Below are 27,011 nucleotides of genomic sequence, written 5' to 3'. Positions count from 1 at the left end.
TATCGGCAGATACTCCACTTTCCCGAGGATCGCAGATTCCTCCGCATTCGGTTCCGGAAGAGCTCCACCGATCTGATTTCCACCTACGAGCTGCAGACAGTGACTTACGGTACTGCTTCTGCACCTTATCTCGCCACGAGAACTCTACAGCAAATTGCTCATGATAATGGACACCTGTATCCAGCTGCTGTAGATCCTGTCATTTACGACTTTTACATCGATGACCTGTTGTCAGGGGCGAACGACGTAGAGTCTGCGATTCAAGTGCGAGAGCAAGTTACGTCCATGCTCAATGATGCTGGCTTACCGATCAAGAAGTGGGCGTCAAATGTTCCGGAAGTTCTCGACGGTGTACCACCGGAGGACTTAGCCCTACAACCACTACACGATCTTCAGGACGAGCAGGCAGTTTCCACCCTGGGTCTGATGTGGGAACCAAGAACTGACGCACTACGTTTCAAGGTCCAACTGCCGCCTCCGGCTGCAGTCCTTACAAAGCGAAAGGTGATGTCATACATCGCGCAAATATTCGATCCGATCGATTCGGTCCCACCATCGTAGTTGCCAAACTCTTCATGCAGCGCTTGTGGGCGCTGAAGCAGAATGGAGAATCTTGTGAATGGGACACGCCGCTTCCAGTCAAACTTCAAGCAGAATGGAAAGACTTCCACTCCACGCTGCATATGCTCGGTGAAATCCGAGTTCCAAGATTCGTTTCACTTCCGAATGCTGTCAATCTCCAGCTACACTTCTTCTCCGACGCCTCCAAGGGAGCTTACGGTTCCTGTTGCTATGTACGGGCCGAAACTAGCAACGGCGTATCGATCCAGCTACTAACAGCGAAATCTAAAGTAGCCCCGTTATCTAGTCGCCATTCAATTGCCCGGCTTGAATTATGTGCTGCACGGCTGTCGTCGCAGCTATTCCAGAAAGTGTTCTCCGCCCTTAAGATACCACTGCCAGCGTATTTCTGGACGGACTCCACTACCGTTCTCCACTGGTTACGGTCGCCGCCTAACCGTTGGAAGGCATTCGTAGCCAATCGAATATCACAAATCCAGCACATATCCAATGTGAGTCGCTGGAAACATGTTCCTGGCGTCGATAACCCAGCAGACGACATTTCAAGAGGACTGCATCCGATCGATATCATCCAGTGTAAGCGCTGGTGGAATGGTCCTGACTGGTTGTCACTTCCTCCGGAATGCTGGCCGAGTCTTATTCCAACCGACGAAGATACAGAAGCCGCCACCGAAGAAATGCGAAAGATCCCGCTGGTTTCAATGGGCGTCGTACAGAGCGATTTTCATGACAATTTGTTCGCTCGCTACTCCAGCTTTTCCAAGCTTCGTCGTGTGACTGCGTTCTGCTTGCGTTATCTCCGAACCTTGCAAGAAAGAGCCAAGTTACGTCGTAAGGATCCAGACAAGTACAGCCAACTCACCTTCCGCGATCAGCCAATTGCTCCACTCAACACTGGAGAATTGCAAAGCGCTGAACTAGAGCTGTGTCGTCTAGCGCAACATCAGTCGTTCGCAGAAGAACTTTCTGATCTGGCAAGTGGAGAATTAGTCGCCAAATCATCCGCTTTGAAGTGGTTGAAGCCATTCATCGATCAAGACGGCATTATTCGTGTCGGTGGCCGGCTGCGGAACGCCGCTCTTTCCGACTTCGTGAAGCACCCCATCGTGCTTTCTGCCAAACACCAGCTGTCGACTCTGCTGGCTAGTTTCTTTCACTTAAAGCTACTGCACGCAGGCCCTCAACTCCTGCTAGCCACACTGCGCCAGAAATATTGGATTCTCGGCGGCAGAAATCTCTCAAAATCCGTCTTTCACCATTGCCACACTTGTTTTCGTAGCAAGCCCACACTAGTCCAGCAGAGTACAGCAGATCTACCGGCATCCCGAGTCTCACCAACTCGCCCGTTCTCCGTTTGCGGAGTCGATTACTGCGGTCCGTTCTTCATCAAATCATCTGTCCGTAATCGTGCTCCAACGAAGGCCTACGTAGCAATCTTCGTCTGCTTCGCTACGAAGGCAGTGCACATCGAGCTTGTGAGCGACCTTACTACGGCGGCCTTTTTGGCAGCATTTCGCCGGGTCGTCGCCCGCAGAGGAAGAATCGCCGAGCTGCACTCGGACAATGCCACAACCTTTAAGGGTGCGTCACACGCACTCAACCGTGTCTACCGAATGCTGAAGGTGGACAGCAGTGATCGAAACAGAATCTTCAGCTGGTGCTCCGAGAACGAGATTCGGTGGAAATTTATCCCACCGCGAGCCCCACATTTCGGAGGTCTGTGGGAGGCCGCTGTCAAGTCAGCGAAGAAGCATCTCCTGAAAACCGTTGGTAACACCAACATCGCCTACGAACCGATGGTCACTCTCTTGGCTCAAGTCGAAATGTGCCTGAACTCCCGTCCGCTAACGCCGATGCCAAGCGAACCGTCGGATATGGAGGTCCGAACTCCAGGACACTTTCTCGTCGGAGCCAATCTACAAGCGGTACCCGAACCTGATCTGCGTGAGATTCCCGACAACCGTCTGGAGTCGTACGAGCTAGTCCAGAAACACCTGCAGAACATCTGGGCTCGCTGGTATCCGGAGTACCTGCAACAACTGCAGTCAAGAGCTACCAAGGGCTGCAAACCACCAGTCGCCGTCGAGGTTGACCGCATCGTCGTCATCAAGGAAGATAACGTTCCTCCGGCCAGTTGGCCGCTTGGAAAGATCGTCAAGCTTCATCCGGGCAAGGATGGTGTCGTCCGAGTGGTGACACTCCGGACAGCACCGGGAAAGGACATCGTTCGTGCGGTAGCGAAGATCGCTCTACTGCCATCACCGGATCCAACCATTTAATCGTTCCAGGTAGAGCAACCCGCAAGGGAGAGCTTGCTCGAAGCGCACCCGCGCTTACTACAGGTAATTGCGTTTCCAATACCTCTAAGCTGAATCGTTCGATCTACCTGTTCTTCTCTTTTTTTGTTCCCGGTCTTTGGCGAGGATCTACGACGGAGCGATCATCATCCGTACCGATGACCATCTGTAAGCCGATTCAATGAATTCGTCCAACGCTGGAGTTTGGAACACCTCCGTGTTCCAAGGTGGCCGGAATGTTGGAGCCGGAAACATCCGTTTAACGAATAAGATTGAATTTCATTTTTTGCTATAGTTCGTACCCCTTAAGTACCCCATTGCCACTCAGCAGTACAGCGAGAGACTGTTTGAGGAGAGCGCAAACATGCGCACAATAGCCCGCGTCCACCATCTGTGGACAATAGGTAGCAAACTGATATATTGTGTGAACCTATTGTATTTGATACAGTCGAAAATAGAAAGTCAAACGAATCACACGTTCGGTCAGTCTGCGTCGGTTTATTCTACGATCGAAAGAAATATCACAAGTCCCCCGTTACCAAGGGACTTTGCCGTTTTCGCTGTTGTGCGGTGGTGACTAGTGCTTATGTGATTTTTTCTAAGTGCCCGGTTACCAAGGGACTTAGTTGTTTCGTGTCGTGTACTCGGTCCAATCTTAGTGAAAAGGTGGACGAGCTTTAGTGACCTACCGTTGAAGAAAGCGTGGTGGTGTTCCGAGACCCAAGAGGCTTGTGGCGTCCCAAGCTTAAGGTCAGATGATTCTCGCGTGTGTTTTGCCGGACTTCAACACTTTTCGGTGGCTGCCAAAGGCAGCGAAGAAAGCCCTTCGATACCGACATAGTTCGCGCTCGAACAAATTTATTTGAATACATGTTTTCCTAGTAGATCCAACTTCTTCTGGATGTATAAATATTGAAAGCGTGATCATCATCCACAAGCTGCATATCAAATGCCCTTATCCTTGTTTTCATTGTATTTGTGAAAACGTTATGATTATATTTTTTTCATTAAAGAATATAACCATATTAATGGGGGAAATCGCTCTGTAAGTATAAAACCGTATATAGAAAAAGTGCCATTAAAGCTGCTTTTCAGGACACGTACAACTAAGGACAATGAAAATTCACGATTTCGCGGAAGCCGTGAAATTTGGCCTTCGACGCGAAATTCAGAAAAATCCGCAAAATCAATTTGATCCTCTAAATTCATAAACGCAGTTTATTTCCAATTAAAATGGTTTGTTTATTTTGGAGTTAAGGTTCCTTCACCAATTTTCGTTTCATTTAGTTTATTTAAATTTAAATTTGAAATTGCTACTCTAATTATAAACTTTTTATCTTGATTTGTAAAATACAAATTACAGAGTTCTTTTTGATCCTTTGACCTTGACGCTTGCTGCTGGGCAGTGCGTCAAGAAAGCCAAGTTTTTTTTTCCTTTTCGGGTCGCGCGCCTTTTTTTTCTGAGTGCTTTTATATAGCCGAGCAAACGAGTGAGGCTGAGAGTGGATTGTGGCTGCACAGTGAAGGATAAAGGATCAATTGGTGAGCTCGTTTCATGCTACTATTTCTAATCTATAAAATATGTATGACTGCACATTTAATCGTTACAATTGTGGGACGTAAATATGAATTTTCAACAAACTATGATTTGTTCGTCACTGTGAGTGTCGACACAAACTCTGATTCATGAATTATTTATGTTTCACATTATTATTTATTTTACCTTTATTTTTGTAATTAAAAAAAAAAACTTTGAATGGTTCGTCACTACAAGTGTACACTTGCGAAAAGTTCACTTTATTCAACAAACTTTGGATGGTTCACCACTGTAAGTGTCGGCATAAGAATAAGAGTGTTCTATGATGTTCCAACCAATCAAGTTTTTTGTTTCTTTTCAAATAAGTAAAATATAATAACACATGCTTTCGTCCTGACAGCTGTAGGAATGTTACATTTAGGTATTTGTTCAACAAACTTTGAATGGTTCGTCACCTCAAGTGTCGGCATAATTTTCCACTACATAGAAATTGTTCATATCAAATGAAAATATTATATTTACAAATAAGCATGTATATATCTCACAAATCATTATTTATCATGGTCTAATCGCTTATCAAAGTGAATCCTGTGACCCAACGATCCTTCCCAATAACAAACATCCCTCCCAGTAACCTTTGTGGAGATGCAGAGGCAAACACGGTCTCCAAATAGCAAAGGTTACACACTAACATTCCTTCCCCCAATCCCACCTGATTGCAAGGACGTGGCCGGCGCCGTTATTGACCCTGTATAAATAGAGGCACTGAATTATGCACATTGAAGAAGATTATGGCCAATCCCAGCCAAACTTCTAGTTGATTCTTAGTGCATTTTCACTAACTTCGGTCAATCACGGAATAGCAACCATTGATATGTGTAGTCAGTCTAAGCTAAGCTAAGCTAAGCTGATTTGTAAAATACAAATTACAATTATTAACACCCCGTTGAGTTTACACATTTGAAATGTATTTTCACTTCAGTGCAAAATTTGACCAAAAGTACCAAAAGTAATCTAGTGAAATATTTTTACAAACAAAATGTTACATATATGTTAAATGAAATCCAAATAATCTAAATTTATTTTTAAGTCGCATCCGAGTACAACTTTTCTGCAGTGTTCCTAAAATTGTAAATAGTTTAAATACAATTTGAAAGTTTAATATTTTCTGTCATCAAAACTCAAGAAAAAGGAAGTCGAAAAATCTGGAGATTGTTGTTATGAAAAATCGAATTATGAAAAATGTTATAAAAATAAAAAAAAATGGCATAATTATTGTTTAAAACATGTTGATTTGACGGTTTTATGCGGCATAAACATGGTTTTGCAGCATATGAGTATAACAAAACTATAAATTTATCTTAATTTTCATTTTATAATTTATCCCCCCCCTCGACACATTTTGATGGGAGGTGACAAAAGAAGATTTTCAGATTTGTTCCGGCCTAATTTTTTTGTTCTTCAATGCCGAGAGGGTGTGAAGAAGTTTAATTGAGAGAGAAGTGCAATTAGTATTTTAGCCCGACTTCCACTGATGATGCGCTTCCGTATTCCACGGCTAACATTATTATAATGGTCTATCGTAACACTGCTACCTAGGCAAGCCCTGTAGCGCTCGGCTTCACCTACTAGCATGTTTTTTTTTGTCTTGGATGCATTCACTAGCAGTCCAGCTTTTATTGTCTCACGTTTCAAGCGGATATACAGGTCTGCCACCTTTTCAAATGTTCGGTCGACAATGTCCATATCATCCGCGAAGCAAACACATTGACTGGATCTCGTAAAAATCGTACCCCGGCTTTTTGCATAACACCTTCTAGCTCAATATTGAACAACAGGCAAGAAAGTCCATCACCTTGTCGTAGTCCCCGGCGGGTTCCAAACGAACTGGAATGGTTACCTGAAACCTTCACACAATATTGCACACCATCCATCGTCGCTCTTATCAGTCTTGTGAGCATCCTGTGAAAGTTGTTCTCGTCCATGATTTTCCATAGTTCTACGCGGTCGATACTATCGTATACCGCCTCGAAATCGATGAAAAGGTGATGCGTTGGGACCTGGAATTCACGGCATTTTTGGAGGATTAGCCGTACAGTAAAGATCTGGTCTGTAAACGCGCAGCTATTCAGCAAGACCAAGCTGAGGGACGTGGGTTCGAATCCCACCGGTCAAGGATCTTTTCGTGTTGGAAATTTTCTCGACATCCCAGAGCATAGAGTATCTTCGTAACTGCCACACGATATACGCATGCACAAATAGTCATTGGCACAGTAAGCTCTCAGTTAATAACTGTGGAAGTGCTCATAAGAACACTAAGCTGAGAAGCAGGCTCTGTTCCAGTGGGGACGTAATGCCAGCAAGGAAGGAAGGAAAGATCTGGTCCGTTGTCGATCGGCCGTCAACAAAGCCGGCCTGATAACTTCCGACGAACTCGTTTGCTACAGGTGACATACGACGGATGATGATCTGGGATAATACTTTGTAGGCCGCATTTAGAATGGTGATCGCTCGATCTAACTTGTCACCTTTCTTGTCGATGGGGCATATTACCCCTTGCTTCCACTCCTCCGGAAGCTGTTCTGTTTCCCAGATTGTGCCTATCACCCGATGCAGACAAATGGCCAGCCTCTCCGGTCCATCTTTATGAGTTCAGCTCCGATACCATCCTTACCAGCAGCTTTATTGTCTTAAGCTGATGAATGGCATCCTTAACCTCCTCAAAGTGGGGGCTGGTTGGTTTCCATCACCCGCAGTAGTGACGAAGGCATTTACTCCGTTGTCCCGTCCTCTATTGCCTGTGCTCTCAGCGCCATTCAGGTGTTCGTCAAAGTGCTGCTTCCACCTTTCGATCTCCTTACACACATCCGTCGTCAAAATGCTCCCATTCTCCTATCACAACTCGACTCGCGTCACGAAGTCATTGCGGGATGCGTTGAGCTTCTGATAGGATTTACGTGTTTCTTGAGACCGGCACAGCGGTTCCATCTCTTCGCACTCTGTCCCCTTAGGCGGCGCATTTTCTCCCGAAAGAGGCGGGTCTGCTGTAGCCGTTTCCGTCTATAACGTTCCACGTTCTGCCGGGTCCCTTGCTGCAGCACGACCGCCCGCACTGCAATCTTCTCCTCCAGAATCTGCCTACATTCCTCGTCGAACCAATGGTCCCGACGTCGAACCAATGGTCCAACCAAGTACCCGACGATGCTCTCAGCTGCATTGTTGATGGCTGCTTTCACTGTTCTCCAGTAGTCCTCAAGAGGGGCTTCATCCAGCTCACCCTCTTCCGGTAATGCAGCCTCGAGGTGCTGCGCGTACGCATTTGCTTCATCCGGTTGCTTAAGCCGTTCTAGGTCATACCGGGGCGGCCGTCGGTACCGTACGTTGTTGACGGCGGGGAGAGTTTTAGGTGTATTTTAACCATCACCAGATAGTGGTCAGAGTCGATGTTAGCGCCACGATAGATCCTGACGTCGATAATGTCGGAGAAGTGCCGTCCATCAATCAGAACGTGGTCGATTCTGTCTGCAGCGGTGACCTCCAGGTGTATCGGTATGGAAGGCTGTGCTGGAAGTAGGTGCTACGAATGGCCATATTCTTGGAGGCGGCGAATTCGATTAGTCGTAAGCCGTTTTCGTTCGTCAGTCAGTGGGCGCTGAACTTTCCAATAGTCGGTCTGATTTCCTCCTCCTGGCCAACCTATGCGTTTAGATCTCTTATGACGATTTTGCCGTCATACTCGCGTTCGAGCTGCGCATTAAAAGCGTCTTTATCATCATCAGTGCTTCCGGAGTGGGGGCTGTGCACGTTTATTATGCTGAAGTTGAAGAAACGGCCTTTGAGCCTCAACTTGCACATTCTCTCATTGATCGGCCACCCGATCACGCGCCTCTGCATATCACCCATCATTATAAAAGCAGTTTCCAGCTCGTGTGTGTTGCCGCAGCTCTGGTAAATGGTATGGTTACCTCTAAACGTTCGCATCATTGATCCCTTCCAACACACTTCCTGCAACGCTACGATGCCGAATCCGCGGTCCTTCAGCACGTCGGCGAGTATGCGTGTGCTCCCGATGAAGTTGAGAGATTTACAGTTTCACGTACCAAGCTTCCAATCGCTAGTCCGTTTACGTCGCTGTGGTCTTCGCCGATTGTCCCGGTTCGTTTTATCTCGTTGGTTATTCGTTGCTTGATTTATTTTACGGCTGGCTTGCAGGGCCTTACACCAACCCCCTAGATTTCCAGAGGACCATTCCCCCTAAATGTTCGGAGGACCATAGTGCACAGCTTAGCTTAGAGTCCTTCTCTGGCACTCGGACGATGATCAGCCACCCCTAACATGGGGAACAGACGCTGTTGTGAGCCGCTCCTACAGTACAGTCGCTCCAGGTTTGCTGAAGCAAAAGCTAAAGCAAACCTCACTTCCCTGTCCACATTCGACCAAAGTTCCTACCGGGGTTGGTTACCAGATCTTTCCTAAGGTTACTCGTACCCCGGCCAGTTCCACGAGGAGGGTGGGATAGGAGCTGCTGGGCAAGTGGCTAAGGACCACACAAAGGGGTCTATTTTATTCCTGCAGGTACGCGAGGCAATGGTACGCCCTGCCCAGCCATTTACCCTGCCAACATAAAGGCCAGTGAAAGTCAAAATTCCTTTCAAGATATAAACTGTACAGTGCCTTATAGCAGCCATATGTGCAGTCAGTCCAAACTAAGCGAATTAAAATATTCACAAAATGATCTCTAGAAACCATACCATCATGTAAGGTATCATCAGGCGGGGCTACTTTTGATTCCAGGGGCTACTTTTGATTCCAGGGGCTACTTTGGACACTAACGTTTTCAATTTATTAGCAGCATAAATATTAATATGAGCCAGTTTGCGTCTTCAGCAATATTTTTTGGAACAACATCAACAATAACAGGATAAACAAGGAAATATATCTAAAAAGTCTGAACAAATATTCGCAAGGTACAAAACATTTGCTATGTGAATATTGTTTGAATGTTTCACATATCGTGCAAACTTGTTGGGAGCATCACAAAACAATCGAAAAATTGCCATTGAAGTTTTATATAATTTTATGTTAAAAATTGTTGTTTTTTCTTAATTTCACGGCTTTTATTTTATTTTAAAGTGTTGGTTTGCAGATTTTACAAGACATATACTAAAATACAACTGACATAAGTAAAGTTTTAAATGTTTGCGATCTTGCGAATTGCGATACATTATTCTTATACTTAATGGATTGCATTTCAAATAAAAAATACTTTTAGTTACAGGAATTGATGAGAGTTTTCTACATATCATTCATATAACTTTAAGAATCATAACGAATGTTTTTGTACAAAACTAATTAATCATCGCAATACTTGATAGTTACAGCATTCGTTTGTATCAACTTAAACAGTCATACATTTAAAACTGACAGTCCCATTTAAAAAGAAAACTTGAAATTACAAACTTAAAATTATGAATAGCATGTTGCGCAGAAAAGTATTGTAACTGTGATTTTTTTTTACGTTCACAAAAACGTTCGAAATCATAAGAATTGACAATTGAAGGACATATTTTTTCGTTATTCAAGCAAATTTTTTAATTCTTTATGGATTTGCCTCATATTTTGCACATTTGTTACGCACATGTACAACTTAGATATACGCAAGACTAACAAAATAAATCTATAATTCTTAGAGATGTGAATCCTTAAAGTTGAAGCATGCGTACTGGCCGTCAAAAGAAGCCCCGATTGACGGTATACACACAGTTATGGCCACCCAATCTAAGCCATAAAAATCCAAACGAATGCGGGAGTTGATTCCCAACCATCCAGTTTTGTTTGCATGCCTTTCTAGAAAAAAACAATAATAAAAAGTGTTATTATAGTTTATTTCCTTCTTATTTCTCGGTATTCTTTTTGCGGAACTGTTAATATTTTTTTTTGTTTTTATGTGCTTTTCAATACGAATTTAATACGAGGGCTACTTCATCCTACTTTCCCCTAACACAAAAATCTAAAATTGTTCGAAACATCTTCTTTTATATGGACTAATAAACCCTGAAAATTTCAGCCTAATCTGAAAACTTGTTCAAAACACCACCCCGAAAAAAAATTTTTTTCGGGAATTCTTCTGTTGAGATGAAAAAAAAATCGATTTGAAAAGCATTAAATTTTTCATGAAAATAGGTATTTTTTTCTCGATTTGAAGCAGTTTTTGAATCCAAACACCATGCTCAGTTGGATGTTTATATGGCAAAGAGTAATCATGCCAAATATCGACTTAATCCATTCATTTTTACTATAGTTAGAGAAGTTTTTGTGATTTTGTATGTTTTGTGAGATGGAAAAATAAGGGGTTATTTTGTCCCACTTCTCCCAAAAAAAAAATAATTAAATTTGTCGAAGTTCTTATTTTTACAAAATAACAAACCCTGAATATTTCAGCCCGATCGAAGAACACCGATACAAGATGGGGTTGCGGCTCTCGCGAAATGGCTCATAAGTAGGATTGCGGAATACCTTTTGCGTTATAATGGATTACCTAATGAGGTTAATAGTGTTGTCTAGCGCACAACACCTGGATAAATGAAATGAGTATTATATTTGAAAAGTTATTAATAAAAGAATTGAAAATGAAGTCAAATAAATATTGCTTTAAAATGCAGGAAATTTTGTTAAATTAACAATTGATAACTATTATATTGTTGTCGCATGATGCTATTTTCATAAAAGACTGATCTACATCAATCATTGACATATTATGAAGAATGAACAAAGCAACTAAATCAGATATAACCATATACCACAAACCTCTATTTTATTCCTTGGCTTCTCATCATCACCATCTTTCATGGTTGAATTGCATATTTTCACCCAAGTAACACCCACTCAACCGGCGTGAATTATTCCAAATTGCGTATCTGTTACCCGAGAGATCAGACGCACCTACTTTCAATCTTACAAACGTCCATCATCACCACCCCGATGAACGAAGGAGCAAAGTGAGAATTTCCATTCGATGCCATTATTGTTTTCCAACACCCTCAAGTTGCCGGAGAAGATTAAAGGCAAGCGTCAATTGCATGGATGATAACATTTTCCTTTCCATTTCCATCGTTTCTTTTCAGAGTGAAAAAATCAACATCTGCATCGGAACTATCAATTGATCTTAGCAGCAAAACATATAATATCAAACAAAAAAAACATACGCAATATTCCGTTGGCAGTTTCCGTCAGTGGTTTTCCCCGTTTAGAGCGCAGTACTCAGTTTACGTCCTTCAAAAGAATTTAGTTGTTTAATTTTCCATTCACACTCATAATAAATACAAACATATATAAATATACATATGTAGTTGGAGAAAAAAACGGCAAACATTTCACCGAGAGGTAAACACTTCTTTTTAGGAAGCGCAAATCATAAAGTGAAGAAAGTGTAATATACATCTGGTGGGAAGAAAATTGTGCCATCCTGATTTCCAACTGGACTGTGTGTGGAGTTTACGTCTCGGCAATCAACAGCTGCCAGTGCCAGTAACCTGACCCAATAAAACCCAGATGGTTGTCGTTAGCTTCCTCGCGGGTAGCGATCTTTCAAAGTAAAGATAATAAACGTAACGACACAGACACCGTAAGCTAGTTTTTTTTTTTTTTTTCAATCATCGAACGACAAGGAACCGGTGGTGGACCATTGAGTACATCCGTTAAAGAGGTGAGTTTATTTTATGATTTTAGGATCTGATCATTTTTTAGGATCATTTGCAAAAAAAGAAAGCTGTGAAGCAGGCTCTATCCCAGTGAGGACGTAATGCCAAAGAGAAGACGATTCTAAAAGTTTCGCTAGAGTATAGGGGAAGGGTATTTTGGAAACATTCAGGATAGTTTTTGTTCTACGAAAAGTTTGTTTTCAAACGCACCCACTCAGAAAGTTGCGTCACCCGCTATACGAAATATCGATGATAGAAGAGGTGAAGAGAAGGAGTAGTGTGCAGACAAATGACTTTCATACAAAACGCACAATTCATTAACGAAAGTGATGAGATCCAAATTTCCGTCAAGTTGATGGCATCAAATGGATTCAGATGAATGAAAAGATTCTATAACATAAATAAATGAACACATTTGTTTTTAGTTAATTTGTTCACAGGAAATTTTAAATCCAAATAGAGAAGACGCAGCTATTCAATAAACCAAACTGAGTGTATCCGGTTGGATATATGAATGCAAAAATGTTCGATTGTAAAATAAATAGCTCAATTAAGAACAGCAGAAGTGCTCATAGAACATTAGGCCACCTCAGTTGGGACGTAATGCCAGAGAGAAGGGAGTTATTAAGGGCTCCCTACTTTCTTACCATCAAATTCGTGATTTCAATCAAGACAAAACAAATAAATTTTCAGCGATGCATTATTGACACTCCGCCATCCAAACTTACCATTTGATTAGCATGTAAACCAACCAGTAAAGCTCACCCATAAATTGGATCCTATTTGCGTAATCACACAGTCAACTATCCGAAGCAGATTAGACGAAATTATTTAATTAAAACTTAATTAGTCCCTTCCTTCAAAATCCTTCTCTAATTACAAACGTGAACGTTTGATTACAACCCCACGTCCATCATTAGGTAAGTTCCAGTCGGGCCACCACCATTGGCAACCCACTCTCGTCCGGTTCCGAGACGAGAGTGTGCGGTGAGAACCAATAAACCTAATAAACCTAGTCTAGTGTGGTTAAGCGACAATCGCCACCAGCAGACAGACAGCCGCGCTTAGATGAGAACAGTCTGGCCTGTGTCCGTCATATGTACAGTCAAGTGCATCTCGGCTAGGTGAAGTTTGCGATTGAATTACACAAACAAAAACCGGACATTCGTAACTCGTCTATACGGCCCATAAAAGTATAACTGTCCCATATGGATTTCGGAACGATCTCATCATCACTATAAAAGACTTGTCTCAATCTTCAGTGTGCATCGTACCCTCGTGCTGAGCGTACACAAATTATTTATACTCTCGGAAGTTTTTAAAACTACCTAAAGCCATAGAAAAGTACTTTTCAGTACTATTTTACTAGTATTGATCCCTTTTCGATGATTGAACCCGTGCCTTCGATTTTTCGTTGAACCCATTAGTTCTTGGGCACCGTCTTGAGAACAAAAAAAAACTCTAAGAAGATCACTAGACATGTTGCAACCACGAGCAAAAGTAAGGGCGAAGCTCTGAATTCACAACTTCCTTAAAAAAAAAAATTAAAAACGTTTTAAAACTGTTACTATACGTATCAAAAATGGAAGAAAGGACGTTTCTCCGGAAGGCGCGCTTTTTTTCAAGGGTGAAATGATTAATGTTGAAAATTGCTTCGAAATGAGCAATCAGTTCGATGCTTTAGACAGATTTTCCGAACATCAAATCGAAGCAGCCTATATTCCAGACTCTTTGATTCAAGTGAGGAAACAAAGGGTGTCCCCTATCGTGGTCAGTTTTCCGAATTTGGGGGATTTAGGCAGGAGACCTTGAACTGTATTAGGGGAATCAAGGATTCCTTTCAAAGCGCAAAGAAAGGAGAAAGTCGTGTTTAACCGGATACTCTTAAAAAACTTAAAATATGATATATTTAAAAAAAATCCAGTTGCCATACTTTCCTGACAAATGGAAAAAATCCAAATCGGACAAAATTCGGCAGAAGTTTTTAGCTATCGTTCAATCAGCTTGCTTTCCTTCATCAGTAAACTATTTGAATTTTAAACGGAACAAGGGTCCACGCCAACGAATATTCAACGAATCATTTAAATAAGGTGTAAGAAATGAATTTAATATTTGAAATGGTATAAATGCTTGAACTTTTAACCATCATAGCAACTGCAAATCGTGAATTACATTCAGATTCGCATTCCAGCTGATTCATATTGCTGAGAAATGAGTAATCTTTGTGGTGATTCTAAACATATATCGCGAGCATGTCTACTTAAAAAATAACTTTTTCAATTCAATTGTCAGCAAAAGTCTTTGGACCAGTTTTACGCACACCGATCGATGGCGGCATTTATGGATCAGTTGTGTGGACATTCGCGAAACAGATGAACCTGACGTGGGATTGACATTGATATTTGCGCTGAAAAAGGTAATAAAATGGCCAATGGCTTTTATTGATTGCCAAGCGGGATCCAAAAAGTTACACTATTCAAGGTGAATGCACAGATTTATTTTATCCATATCATCTTGTTCATCAGAGTAGTGAAAAATAACCTAAATTATCCGTAAATTCTCCTAAGTCTCTAGACAGCTCATGGACGTAACAAGACGCAGAAAGTGTATGGCTGAAGTGAAATTGTGGCAATTTTTCCTGAATTTAATTGCTTGCGGTTTATTTTATGTTTAAATTTTTCAGTGTTTGCTTTCAGCAAAGACTCATGAAAAATTCGTTTGAAGATATAATATCACATGTAAAAAAAATCCATGTATTTATTATACCGCTGAAGCTTCATTACATTGGCAATAATGCTTATTTCGACACATAAATTGAGGCTATAACGACACATAAATTGAGGCTTTAGTGTAGGCTCTTTTGATGACAACCGAGCAACGTTGCTATCCAAAACCATATTTTGGAATCACAAATGATCACTTTTGAGAGATCTCAAACCAAGCTTCAATTTTGATGAAAATCTTGAAGTTGTATTTCACATGTAGCGTAAATCTGGGCAAAATTTCACAGTGGGCTTCGTTGCCGTACGGTTAGTGTCACCAGACATTTAGCCGCATCGTGTCAGGAAGTGTGGGTTCGATTCCCACCTTCAGTCCGGGAAACTTTTCGTAAGGAACGTATTTCAGCTGTGCCACTGGGCGTTGCATGCTAGTCCGTTGTCTAGTGTGGTGCTTCCTTCAAAGGGCAAATCGTCCACTGGAAGCATTCACGTGTCGGTGTCTTAAAAAAATCTCAGTTGTTTTTTTATTTCGTTTCACGATACAGGGTTCCTGTATGAGTTTGACACCTTGTTTGGTCAGCTGTTCACAGATATAAACATAAACGATTGCATCAAAGTAGTACGAAGTTAGAAGTTAGGTAATATTTTAAGCAGTTCTGTTCTAATATTGAAAAGGTGTTATTTTCTGTCTTATATAATGAATAATTGTATGGTGCATATGATTTGTCGTAAAAAATTAAGTGCTTTTAGAAGGAGACGCTCTTGTTGCCACTACGAATGCATGAAATAAAATAAAATTGAAACATAAAACATTATGACAAGCAAACTCAACTGAAATTTGGGAAAAGCTATGCTCTTTTGAGACGTAATGCCAATATTCTCTTCATAACGTTCCTTAGACAGGAAAAGCAAATGAGTGTAAATAAGGCCATTACAAGCAAGTTGTACCTCATAACTTTGTCGTTTATTCAGTAAGAATATTTGCCCCGTATAATGAGAATCTTTGCCTCCACTATTCGCGTTTTCACACTAAATATTATATGTATCGAAATAAAAATGACACTTGTCAAAATCTAGTTCTATGTTTTAAAAGTAATAAGTTAAGGTATAATTTGTCCACAAGCTGCAGCTGAAATACTTTTAATTCAATATATGTCATCTTGGGAATATTAGGTGCAAACATTTGCCCCACATTACTCTAGTTATTGCATTATGGTCGTATATTCACGATCCGATTGTACCCCGTTTGGCATAAAGTTGTTTGGTATAATGGTCGTTTGGCATAATGGTCGTTTGGCATTATGGCCATTTGGCATAATGATTGATTTTAGAATCAATATCGGCATTTTCGAAGCTTTTACCGAGATCAATACCACCGAGCCCATGGCAAAATTTTTTGGTAGGTTCTCAACAAGGGTGGTGTTCGTTCACAGATTTTCCAAGCTATGAATATAAAAAAATATTATGACATTAGAGCGCATAACTAAATAAAACTCGTGACGGGTGTTGGCGTAGGGTATTCGGCTTCTTTTAAGCAATAACACCGATGATGTTGGTGGTATAAGCGCTAAAAGCTAAGTTCATTTAATTAATTCTTGGTTACATTTTTAGGATAATTACGCAGTAAACTTACATATTTGATCCGCTATCCCACTTGTGGCCAACAAAAAATATAGTTTTAGTTATTCTGCTGAGTTTCGCCCTAAAATTCAATCTATTAATTGCTGGTCATTTAATAGGTGTACAATATATACTTTTAGGTTACAACCAGGCTCGTTAACTTGCAGAATTATGCTGTCTTTATAGGTGCTCAAAAATCTACATAAGATTCGGAATTGAATTCAAAATATTCATATTTTTAATATTACTACTTACAATAAAGGAAATTCAATATTATTTGCCAAAAACTGCTTTTAAACTAAATTAAACGTTGAAATAACTTCTCGCTAGCTACAACTGATTCATAGAGGTGTTGATATCTATTTTCATTCTTTGATACGTCTACCTAGATTCGTGAGTAATGACAGATGTCAAAAGCTAGCGCACTACGTTCGTGTCAGACCGAGGGGTATCCAAAGGGACGTTGCTATCCACCGTAACATCTCCCCGACCCGTAAGCTGCTCCGGTATGTCCGGTTCAGTCTTACCCTTCAGTATATCTAGTCGCGCCAACTTAGCAATCGGTCGTCGAACTAGTCCCGCAGCTGTCTTCACCACAGCTTGACGAGTGCGACCGTCCATTCCTTTAAGTATTTCGGTAACACGGCCTCGGGTCCATCCGTTGCGTACGCTATCATTCACGATGATCACCAAATCACCTGGTTGAATAGCGGCTACATCGTCGAACCACTTGGTGCGACGTGTCAAATCCGGCAGGTATTCTCGGACCCATCTTCGCCAGAATGCGTCAACCATAACTCTACATAGGTTCCACTGGTTTCGACAGGCTTCCCTAGAGTCCGCTAGTGTTTTTGTAGTTTGGACTACTCCGTTGGAACTAAGCAGGAGAAAATGGTTAGGAGTTAATGCCTCCTGTTGCTCCTCCTCCAACGGAATGAAAGTAAGTGGTCGCGAGTTTACTACTCCCTCAGCTTCTGCCATCAAAGTTGCCAGCGTCTCTTCGTTTGGAACTCTGGATGTGTACATAGCCGATAGCGCTGTCTTCACAGATCTTACTAAGCGCTCCCATGCTCCGCCAAAGTGAGGAGCGGCTGGCGGGTTGAATATCCATTTGGTGTGTGCGTTGGTGAAGGTTTCGGCAAGCTGTTGATCAATAGCGTTCATCTCCTGTTGCAACTCGTTACTGGATCCCACAAAGTTGGTTCCTCGATCGCTGTAGACCTCTACCGGTGATCCTCTTCGTGCTACAAATCTTCGAAAAGCCATTTTGCAGGATTCTGCGGAGAGTGAATGGACGATTTCCAAGTGAACGGCTCTGATGGTAAGACAAGTGAACAAAGCTACCCATCTTTTGGCACTTGTTCGATTCACACGTACGGCAATCGGCCCAAAATAATCCACTCCAATATATGAAAATGGACGCTCGAATGCCTTTAGTCTGGCTGCAGGAAGTGGAGCCATCCGAGGAATCGCTGGGACCGCTAGCTTTATCTTGCACCATACACACTTCTTCTTCTCTTTGCGAACTACCATACGAAGACTAGGCACATGGAAGCGTTGCCTAACCTCGTTGACGACGGTCTCTCCATTCCCATGAAGATATTTTCGGTGATACCATCCAATCAACAGTCCAGTCACAAGATGCTCTTTCGGCAAGACAATTGGAAACCGAGTGTCGAAAGACGCGAAAGTTGCTGCCGCAATTCGACTTTCCATGCGTATTACACCAGTCTCGTCCATGAACGGCGACAGTTTACGAAGTTTGCTAGTTCGATCCAGTTTCATCAGTCGCTCCGGATATTGTCCATGTTTTTTGGAAAGAATGGCTACTTCGTCCGGGAACTCCTCACTTTGAACCCAGCGCCAGATAGTTGTCTCGGCCGATGCCAATTCGGTTTGAGTCAGCGGTCCAATCATCTTGTCTGTTTTATTCACCTTCCGTCGCAAGTTTTGTACGTAGCGATGCACATATGCTATCGCACGGCACAAGCGTTTCCACTGCGAAAAACGCTCCCATTTCACATGATGATGTAGCACCACTTCACGATGCATCATACAGGCTCGGAGTTCTTCACTGGTCCGCAGCGTTCCAGATTCATCAACTGGCCAATGTTTCTCGGAAAGGTACAAAAAATCTGGCCCTCTGAACCAACGACTGCTTGGGGATAGACTTGGCCCTTTTCCCCATTTTGTTGCATCGTCCGCCACGTTTTCCTTTGAAGGTATCCAGCGCCACTGACTTACACGGGTTTTCGAGAGTATCTCTCCTATACGACAGGCGACGAATTGACGGTAGCTTCGATGATCAGAATTGATCCATGCGAGTACCGTTTTAGAATCACTCCATATAATGGCTTGGTCGATGCGCAATGAGTGTTCGTTGATTATGGTCTTTTTTAGACGGGCTCCGATCACCGCGGCCATCAGTTCTAATCTCGGTATAGATAAAGCTTTGAGCGGGGCCACTTTGGATTTTCCGGCTACTAGTGCTACCTCGATGTCATCTTTAAACTCTGCCCGGAAGTAAGCCACACACGCAAAGGCATCCTCACTCGCATCTACAAAGACATGTAGCTGTAGCGATATAAAGTCCTGGACCGAATGGCGTGGAAAGTAGCAGCGTGGAATACTAATTTGATCCAGTCGTTGAAAATACTCTGTCCACTGCAACCACCGTTCCCAAAGTTTCTCCGGTATCGTTTGATCCCACAGGGTTTTAGCTCGCCACACGTCTTGAATTAGGATTTTACCATGTATCAGAAAAAACGATAGGAATCCTAAAGGATCGAACGGGCTCATAACTATGCTTAATGCTTGACGTTTAGTCGGCTGCTCCACATGTTTCACTAATTCCGTGGAGAATGTGAAATCATCAGGCTCCGGCCTCCAAAACAACCCAAGAACACGTTCAGCCGAGCTTCCTTCATCCATTTGTAAATTCTTCTCAGTAGCTTGTCCGTTCTCCCCGACCCGTGTGAGAACCTCTTTGGAGTTTGACAGCCAATTCCGCAAATGGAAACCGCCAAGTGAGTGCACGTGTCGCACCTCCTCTGCAATCTTAATCGCCTCTTCAACGTTGTCCGCACTGTCCAGATAATCATCCACGTAGTGTTTGCGATGAATGGCATCTGCTGCAGCTGGGTACTCCTTGGCATGTTCCGTGGCATTCGTGTTCTTAACAAATTGTGCGGAGCAAGGGGAACATGTGGCGCCGAATGTGGCAACATCCATCAGGTAGACCTCCGGAGTTTTTGTTGGGTCCTCACGCCAAAGCAGCCGTTGGGCGTGCCGATCTTCCTTTCGTATTTGGATTTGATGAAACATTTCCATTAAATCAGCGCAAATGGCAATACGCTTTTCACGGAAACCGAAGAGAACTCCAAACAATGTGTTAAGTAGATCTGGTCCTTTCAGAAGCATTGCGTTTAACGAAAGACCGTCTACCTTTGCTGCTGCATCGCAGAAGATACGAACTTTAGATGGTTTTTTCGGATTTAACGCCACGCCGAGGGGTAAATACCACACACGCCGAGGATCCGCTTCCTTCAGTTCTTCTTCGGATGCTTTGTGAATGTATCCTTTTGTTTGGTATTCCTTCAGCTGCCGCTTTATGCTTTCTCCTATCACTGGATCGCTCTGAATCCGTCGCTCCAAACATTGTAGTCGCCTGACCGCCATCGGATAGCTGTCTGGGAATTCTATGTTGTCGAACTTCCAGAGTAGCCCTGTCTCGAACCGCTTGCCCACCCGTTTGGTTGTCGCTTGAAGAATCTTCTTGGCCCGCTGAACTTCATCTGATTCGGGACACGCTTCTGTGGCTATTCCCAAGCTTTCTACGCTAAAGAACTGCACCAGCATATCGTGAAGCGTATCTTCATCCCGACTGTCACAGATATGGAATGTTTGTGCACGATGTTCCACCTTATCGGTCGAGTTCATCCCGTAGATGGTCCATCCTAATCGTGTCTTTGCTGCCACTGGTTCTCCCGGTTGTCCTTCTCGTAGTTTGAGAGTTGCGGTAACATGTGCGTTATCGGTTCCAATCAAGATACGCGGTAGTGCTTGGTCGTAGTCTTGTATAGGCAATCCTCGTAAGTACGGGAACGCTTCAGCAAGTTTTGAATGGTTCATTGACTGTCTAGGCAACTCCAATCTGCTGACCGTTCGTACGTCTATTAACTCGTGTTTCGTTCCATTAGCACCAGAGATTTGCAACGCTACGCGTTGTGAATCGCTTTCCGTCCTCTTAACATTCGCCGTCCATTGCAGGCATAGTGGAATGTGCTTGCCTGTAACTCCCAGTTCACGAACCACCTCTTCTTCCACCAGAGTTCGTTCCGATCCATCGTCTAGAAACGCATACACTGAGATTGCCCGATTATTCCCAAACAGCGTTACCGGAACAATTCGGAACAGGGTTGTCTTCCCCGCGAAATGATGGTTGGTGGTGGCTTTGTCTTCATTTTCTTCTTGCCTAAAGTGCAATAGCGTATGATGTCGCATCTGACATCCATCAACGCCACATCGCTTAAAGACCTTGCACGGTCGCCTTCCATGCGCGCCCAAGCAATTGCGGCATAATCCAAATTGCTGTACAGCCTTCCATCGTTCATCCAAGCTTTTTTTTGGCGAACTGGGCGCACTCCTTCACTCGATGATCGGTGTCTTTGCATACCAGACAGGCCGTGCTAAACGAGCTTGATTCTTTGTCCACCGATTCTTCTTTTCTGAAAGTAGCAAGATTCTCTTCAGAGTGGGCACCACAGAAGTTTTTATCCTTGCCACTTTTTTCGGTTCTCGCATCCCATTTTTGCTGCAATGGCCGAGGACCAAAGTGTAATGTCACATCAGTCGCTGCACGCACCAGGACAGACATATACTGAGCGAATACGCGAAGATTTACATCCCCACATCGCTGCTTATATAGTGACCAATCCAATTTCAGGTTCGCGGGCAGCTTTTCCATCAATTCGAAGAGCAGCATTGGGTTATTAAGATGTGCTTCTTGACCTCCGGCTTCCAGGTGGTCACAAAGATTCTGAACTGCCATTCCAAATCCTATCAACGTATCCAACCTGTCGTGTTTCGGTGCTGGAACTCCTCGAACTTTCTGCAAAAGTGTATGGATCAGTAGTTCCGGGCGACCGTACAACGTTTCCAATGTAGCAATGACGTGTGGAACAGCCTGTGGAAGCAGAAGACGACTGCGTACCGATTCAAGTGCATGCCCTTTTAGACATCGCTGCAACCTTGCAAGATTCTCAGCCTGTGAATACCCGCAAGCTTGTGTGGTATTGTGGTAAGAGCTGATGAATAGTGGCCAGTCCTCGGGATTGCCAGAAAAGATCGGCAACTCCTTCGCCATCACTTGCCGTGCAGCTAGCTGCTGTGGTGTTGGTCCCCATGCTGGTACTTGTGCGTCTCTTGCCTGAGGTTGCTGTTCTGCTGAAGACACCCGCCTTACGGAATACACTGGATCGAGTTGCGGTGATTCAACAGGATTCGGTTGACACAACCTCGGTACGACTAATTCCGAAGTCGATGATTGATGATGATCTGGGACTCCGGATTCGAAACGCGTTTGGTGCGATATCAGAGGTTCAGGTGCATGTTGAAATCCAGATGAGTGCGGCGGTTGCCAAGCCGGCGCTGGTAGGCTAAATCGCGATACGACCGGTGGTTGATGCAGAGATTCTTCCTGCGGTTGAGCTACAGGAATAGGAAATCGTTGAGACATATCACTATGTACTGGAAACTGAGCGGTACTTCGTCCTATACCGGTTTGGTACACTGGATCATTGGTGTTCACATTAACGTTATCACTTAGGTTGCCGGAGACTGTACCCGATTGATTATTACCGAGAGTAGGATGGATGGGATTAAGAGATTTAGGAGACAGGTCTACGTTTTCCGGAGGAAGAGGATAATGTTGTTTGACAGGCAAACCGTACGTACTTTTTCGGAGACAATTTTCCTTACTTTGTGTTAACTTTTCAGGTAAATTTGATGACGCATTTCTAATGCTTGCGCCCAGAACTTCTGTGCGAGAAGGTGCATTTAACTCTACGCTAGGCCCTACTATACTGCCTGTCCTATCAATGATTCTTCTTACAGCTAGATTATCGGAATACTGATTAAATGACGTACCGTCGGCCGCTATAATATTACGTTCTAACCCAATAGCGGCTGCTTGTTTCACTTCAGTAGCCGCCGTGCCACTCGGCGTCGGTTCTGTGATCGTCGTCCCTTGTGCAGAGAAACCTTGCTGGTGTTGCCACTGCCGTACTTTGCTGATACTGCTCTGTTCAGACGTACAGCTTTTTTCGTCTTGCTCTTCGTCCAGCAACTCTTCCTCCCTAGCCCGGAATGTTTCCTCCAGGATGGATTCCTCCATCTGCAAACGTACTTTCTCCATCTCAGCTTCCTGCATCAATTTCTCCTGCTCATGCCTGATTTGCTGTTCTCGACGTGCTTGCTCCAAACGTTTCTCCATCAGAGCTTTCTGTGCCTCGAGTTTCTCCAGCTGGAGGCGAGCCCTCCGAGCTTTCACGCTGGAGGTGGATGAATTTCCAGACAAACTGGTGAGCCTTTTATTGCTATTTGCCGATAGAGGATCTGGATTAGATGGAAAGATTGGTGACGGCCTCTGACACCTGGGGCAAACGAATGTGCGATCCGGTTCGGCGATGGACTCATTCACGCTCACGCACTCGTAGTGCCACCATAGAACGCAATGACTGCAAGAAACCATCCGCGACGTATCCGACTCGTTACATGCCTGGCATCGGGTGTTTCTTCCAGAAGCACTGCGCGTACTTACCGGCATAATGGCAAATATCTTTTAGATTTTGTTGGCGTAGGGTATTCGGCTTCTTTTAAGCAATAACACCGATGATGTTGGTGGTATAAGCGCTAAAAGCTAAGTTCATTTAATTAATTCTTGGTTACATTTTTAGGATAATTACGCAGTAAACTTACATATTTGATCCGCTATCCCACTTGTGGCCAACAAAAAATATAGTTTTAGTTATTCTGCTGAGTTTCGCCCTAAAATTCAATCTATTAATTGCTGGTCATTTAATAGGTGTACAATATATACTTTTAGGTTACAACCAGGCTCGTTAACTTGCAGAATTATGCTGTCTTTATAGGTGCTCAAAAATCTACATAAGATTCGGAATTGAATTCAAAATATTCATATTTTTAATATTACTACTTACAATAAAGGAAATTCAATATTATTTGCCAAAAACTGCTTTTAAACTAAATTAAACGTTGAAATAACTTCTCGCTAGCTACAACTGATTCATAGAGGTGTTGATATCTATTTTCATTCTTTGATACGTCTACCTAGATTCGTGAGTAATGACAGATGTCAAAAGCTAGCGCACTACGTTCGTGTCAGACCGAGGGGTATCCAAAGGGACGTTGCTATCCACCGTAACAACGGGTTTGATGGAAGATCTTTTCGGAATAATATTGGGGATTTTGCCCTCCAATAGACTAGCATCTAAAAAAATGTCCCACCAAAATATTCTCACACCGGAATATTGGATGGCATCATAGCGTAACACAACACGTAACACTATTGGATTGTGCATTGAATGCAAGGAGCGTGCTTCTGCTAAATTTCCATATAAAGTGACTTGAAATATATGTGTATAAAAAAATATATGTTGAATATGTTGGCAGATTCTGAAGTAATTATCATAATCATCATATCTTGCAAGAGTTAATAAAACAGCAACATATGAAAATGGTTAACATTTGGCTTTTCTAAAAAATAAATTTAAAAACAGTTCAAATATAAACAACATTTTTTTTTAAAGAAGGCAAAATTTATGATAAAACCAATAGAAGATTGAACGCCAAAAATTATTGCGGCATAATAAAACGAAGAGACATAAAAAATTGCGTTCAGAATCAGTGATTGTGCTACTTTTTCCCGAATGTCGTTTCCCCGAATGAACCGTTTCTCCGAAAAGTGGTGCAGTTTAAATAGGTGCTATACATGATGTTGGCAAAAATGCTGAGGACAGTAAAACTCGAAAGAACCGCCAAATAAATAAAGAAGGGTGGCCAGTTCGTTCACCACCCTGAAATGTGTAGTTACGACAATTATGAGTGTCAAAAACTTTTCGGGGAAGCGGGCTATTCGGGGAAACGGGATATTCTGGGAACTTGCAATCGGGGAACTTGCATTCGGGGAAATGGCGTTCGGTGAAACGACATTCAGAGAACCTACATTCGGGGAAAAGTAGCACAACCCATCGAAATAACTGCAGTAATCGAATTTTCTTTTCGCTAATAACTTGAGCAGATCAATGTTATCGATTTCCGCCCTCTTGTCAGTTGGAATCACAAAAATATCTGAAAAATAAAGGTACAAAGAACAGCCTATGTATTAAAGAAGGTGAAATTTATTTAAATTTTAAATCAACAATTTTTATATTTATATTGATGGTAACATCATATTTATAAAAAAAAATGTGCTAAATTTACCAAAATCTTCAGTGCAAAATTTATTCCAGTAGCGAAACTCAATAGAATAATTAATATTTGGAAAAACGATAATTTCTGGATAATTTATAAAATACTATTTGCAATAACTTTCCTTATATGCTTTAGTTTATTCAAGAGCATATGATTGTTGAAAAAAGTGTCATTTTGTATCAAGTGACTCCAAAACAAGCCTAATGTCATCAGAAAGATTCAATAGAAACGTAAAAACGAATGTCATCTTAAGAAATGCTCATTATGCCAAATGACCATTATGCCAAACGACCATTATGCCAAACTACTTTATGCCAAATGACTTTATCCCAAAAGGTTTCATGCCAAACGACTTTATGCCAAATGACCTACCACCTCACGATCGCTTATAATGGTCATAAGCAAGGTCGGAGTATATCTGAAATAGTCCTACGATATTGCTTTGTAATGTATTACGATATGTAATCATTTTAAAACATATTTTAAATTCCCCAAGTTGGGATGATAACTCTTTAATGCAAGTTTGATGAATTAAAAAGGGTTTTATGTAAGGCACATTAATATTAGAATGTATGCATGTAAATTCACAAAATATTCTCAAATTTCTCTTCCCTCAGATTATCTATTTTACTAAGTCCAATGAAACAGCCGCTAGTTAGTCATCCTTCACTTACATTTATGCTAGTCTCCTGGTTTAAAACAAGTGGTTCTTCAAGAATAAGCCCATGTGTTTTTCAGTAAATATGAATTTTTCATTTGAGATCGATCGGATTTATTTTTTGAGTTTTAGTGTGCCAAAAGTGAACAAGCCATCAAAATTGGATATTATTAAATCCACCGTATGAATTTGAGATCGACAGTTTTAACTGCCATGCAGCTTAGCATGTAAAGTAACTTCAACAAAAAAGTTATAATTCAGTATTATGAACAGTTTTCGGAAATTTTAAACTTTTAATAATTAGGGCAGATGTACCAATCCATAGTGGTTCCATATTTCGTCATAGGTACTTGATAACATGATTATTGTCAAATTTATTTATTTTTGCGTGTATTCGTAATAAGAAAACAAATACATCTTGATGTTAAAACGTTAAAAATGTTTATAATATGAAAGTTTACGCTTTATCACAAAAAAATAGGAAAAAATAGGGAAACACTATGACCATAACTTGTACACTACCTTTTTAAAGGTTGATTCTTCGGCGCAATATTAGGCTGGCAAAAATTTAATGTAAATTGAATTAAAACTGTAAACTTGGTTCCTGCTTTTTTTTAATTTCTTTATTAGTATCATTTCAAACATTACATTCATTATTTCTTATATCTAGGTGTTCTGTGTTATTAGACAACACTATCATCCTAATTTGGTAAAACAAATCTAAGATTTTATTAACTTTTTCTTAACAACATATTACATTTCATTTGCCGTAGCAGTTTCGATTTTTTACAGGTGAGTTGATTTCACCTGCTTATAAGAGAAAAAAAAAAGTTTTTAATATACTTAACCTAACTTAACCTAAACATATAACGCATTAATCGTGGCAATAGAAGAGTGTAACGATTTTTGCCTGAAATTATTAGTTATTTTATTTGACATTTGTTCCAATGTTTCAACATTGGATATTCTATGTAACTCATTGGTACTATACCAGGGAGGAAGCCTCAGAATCATATTCAAAATTTTATTTTGAATTCTCTGCAGAGCTTTCTTCCTGGTATTACAACAGTTAGTCCATATTGGTACAGCATACAACATGGCTGGCCTGAAAATTTGTTTGAATATCAAAAGCTTGTTCTTAAGACAAAGTTTTGATTTTCTATTAATAAGGGGATAGAGACATTTTACATATTTGTTACATTTGGCTTGAATGCCCTCAATGTGATTTTTGAAAGTTAAATTCTTATCTAGCATGAGCCCTAGGTACTTAACTTCATCTGACCAATTTATTGGAACCCCTCTCATCGTGACAACATGTCTACTTGAAGGTTTCAAATAAAGAGCTTTTGGTTTATGTGGGAATATTGTTAGTTGAGTTTTGGAAGCATAAGGAGAAATCTTCCA

At 41.9% G+C, this 27,011-nt stretch overlaps 1 protein-coding gene across 3 annotated transcripts in view; it reads left to right on the top strand.

Moving 5' to 3' along the window:
* The window catches only part of LOC5573818 (sodium-driven chloride bicarbonate exchanger), a 215,542-nt gene that overhangs the window by 29,779 nt on the left and 158,752 nt on the right, over nt 1–27,011 (top strand). For all 3 annotated transcript variants that reach the window (XM_021847292.1, XM_021847291.1, XM_021847301.1), the window contains exon 2: nt 11,541–12,121. The gene's annotated coding sequence lies outside the window, so the exon portion shown is untranslated. The remainder of the gene's footprint in view (nt 1–11,540; nt 12,122–27,011) is intronic.

The sequence above is a fragment of the Aedes aegypti genome, chromosome 2 (genome assembly GCF_002204515.2).
Source record: "Aedes aegypti strain LVP_AGWG chromosome 2, AaegL5.0 Primary Assembly, whole genome shotgun sequence".
In the NCBI taxonomy this organism is placed as follows: Eukaryota; Metazoa; Arthropoda; class Insecta; order Diptera; family Culicidae; genus Aedes; species Aedes aegypti.
The sequence above is the reverse complement of the archived record's forward strand: the minus strand, read 5'-3'. Positions and strand labels throughout refer to the sequence as shown.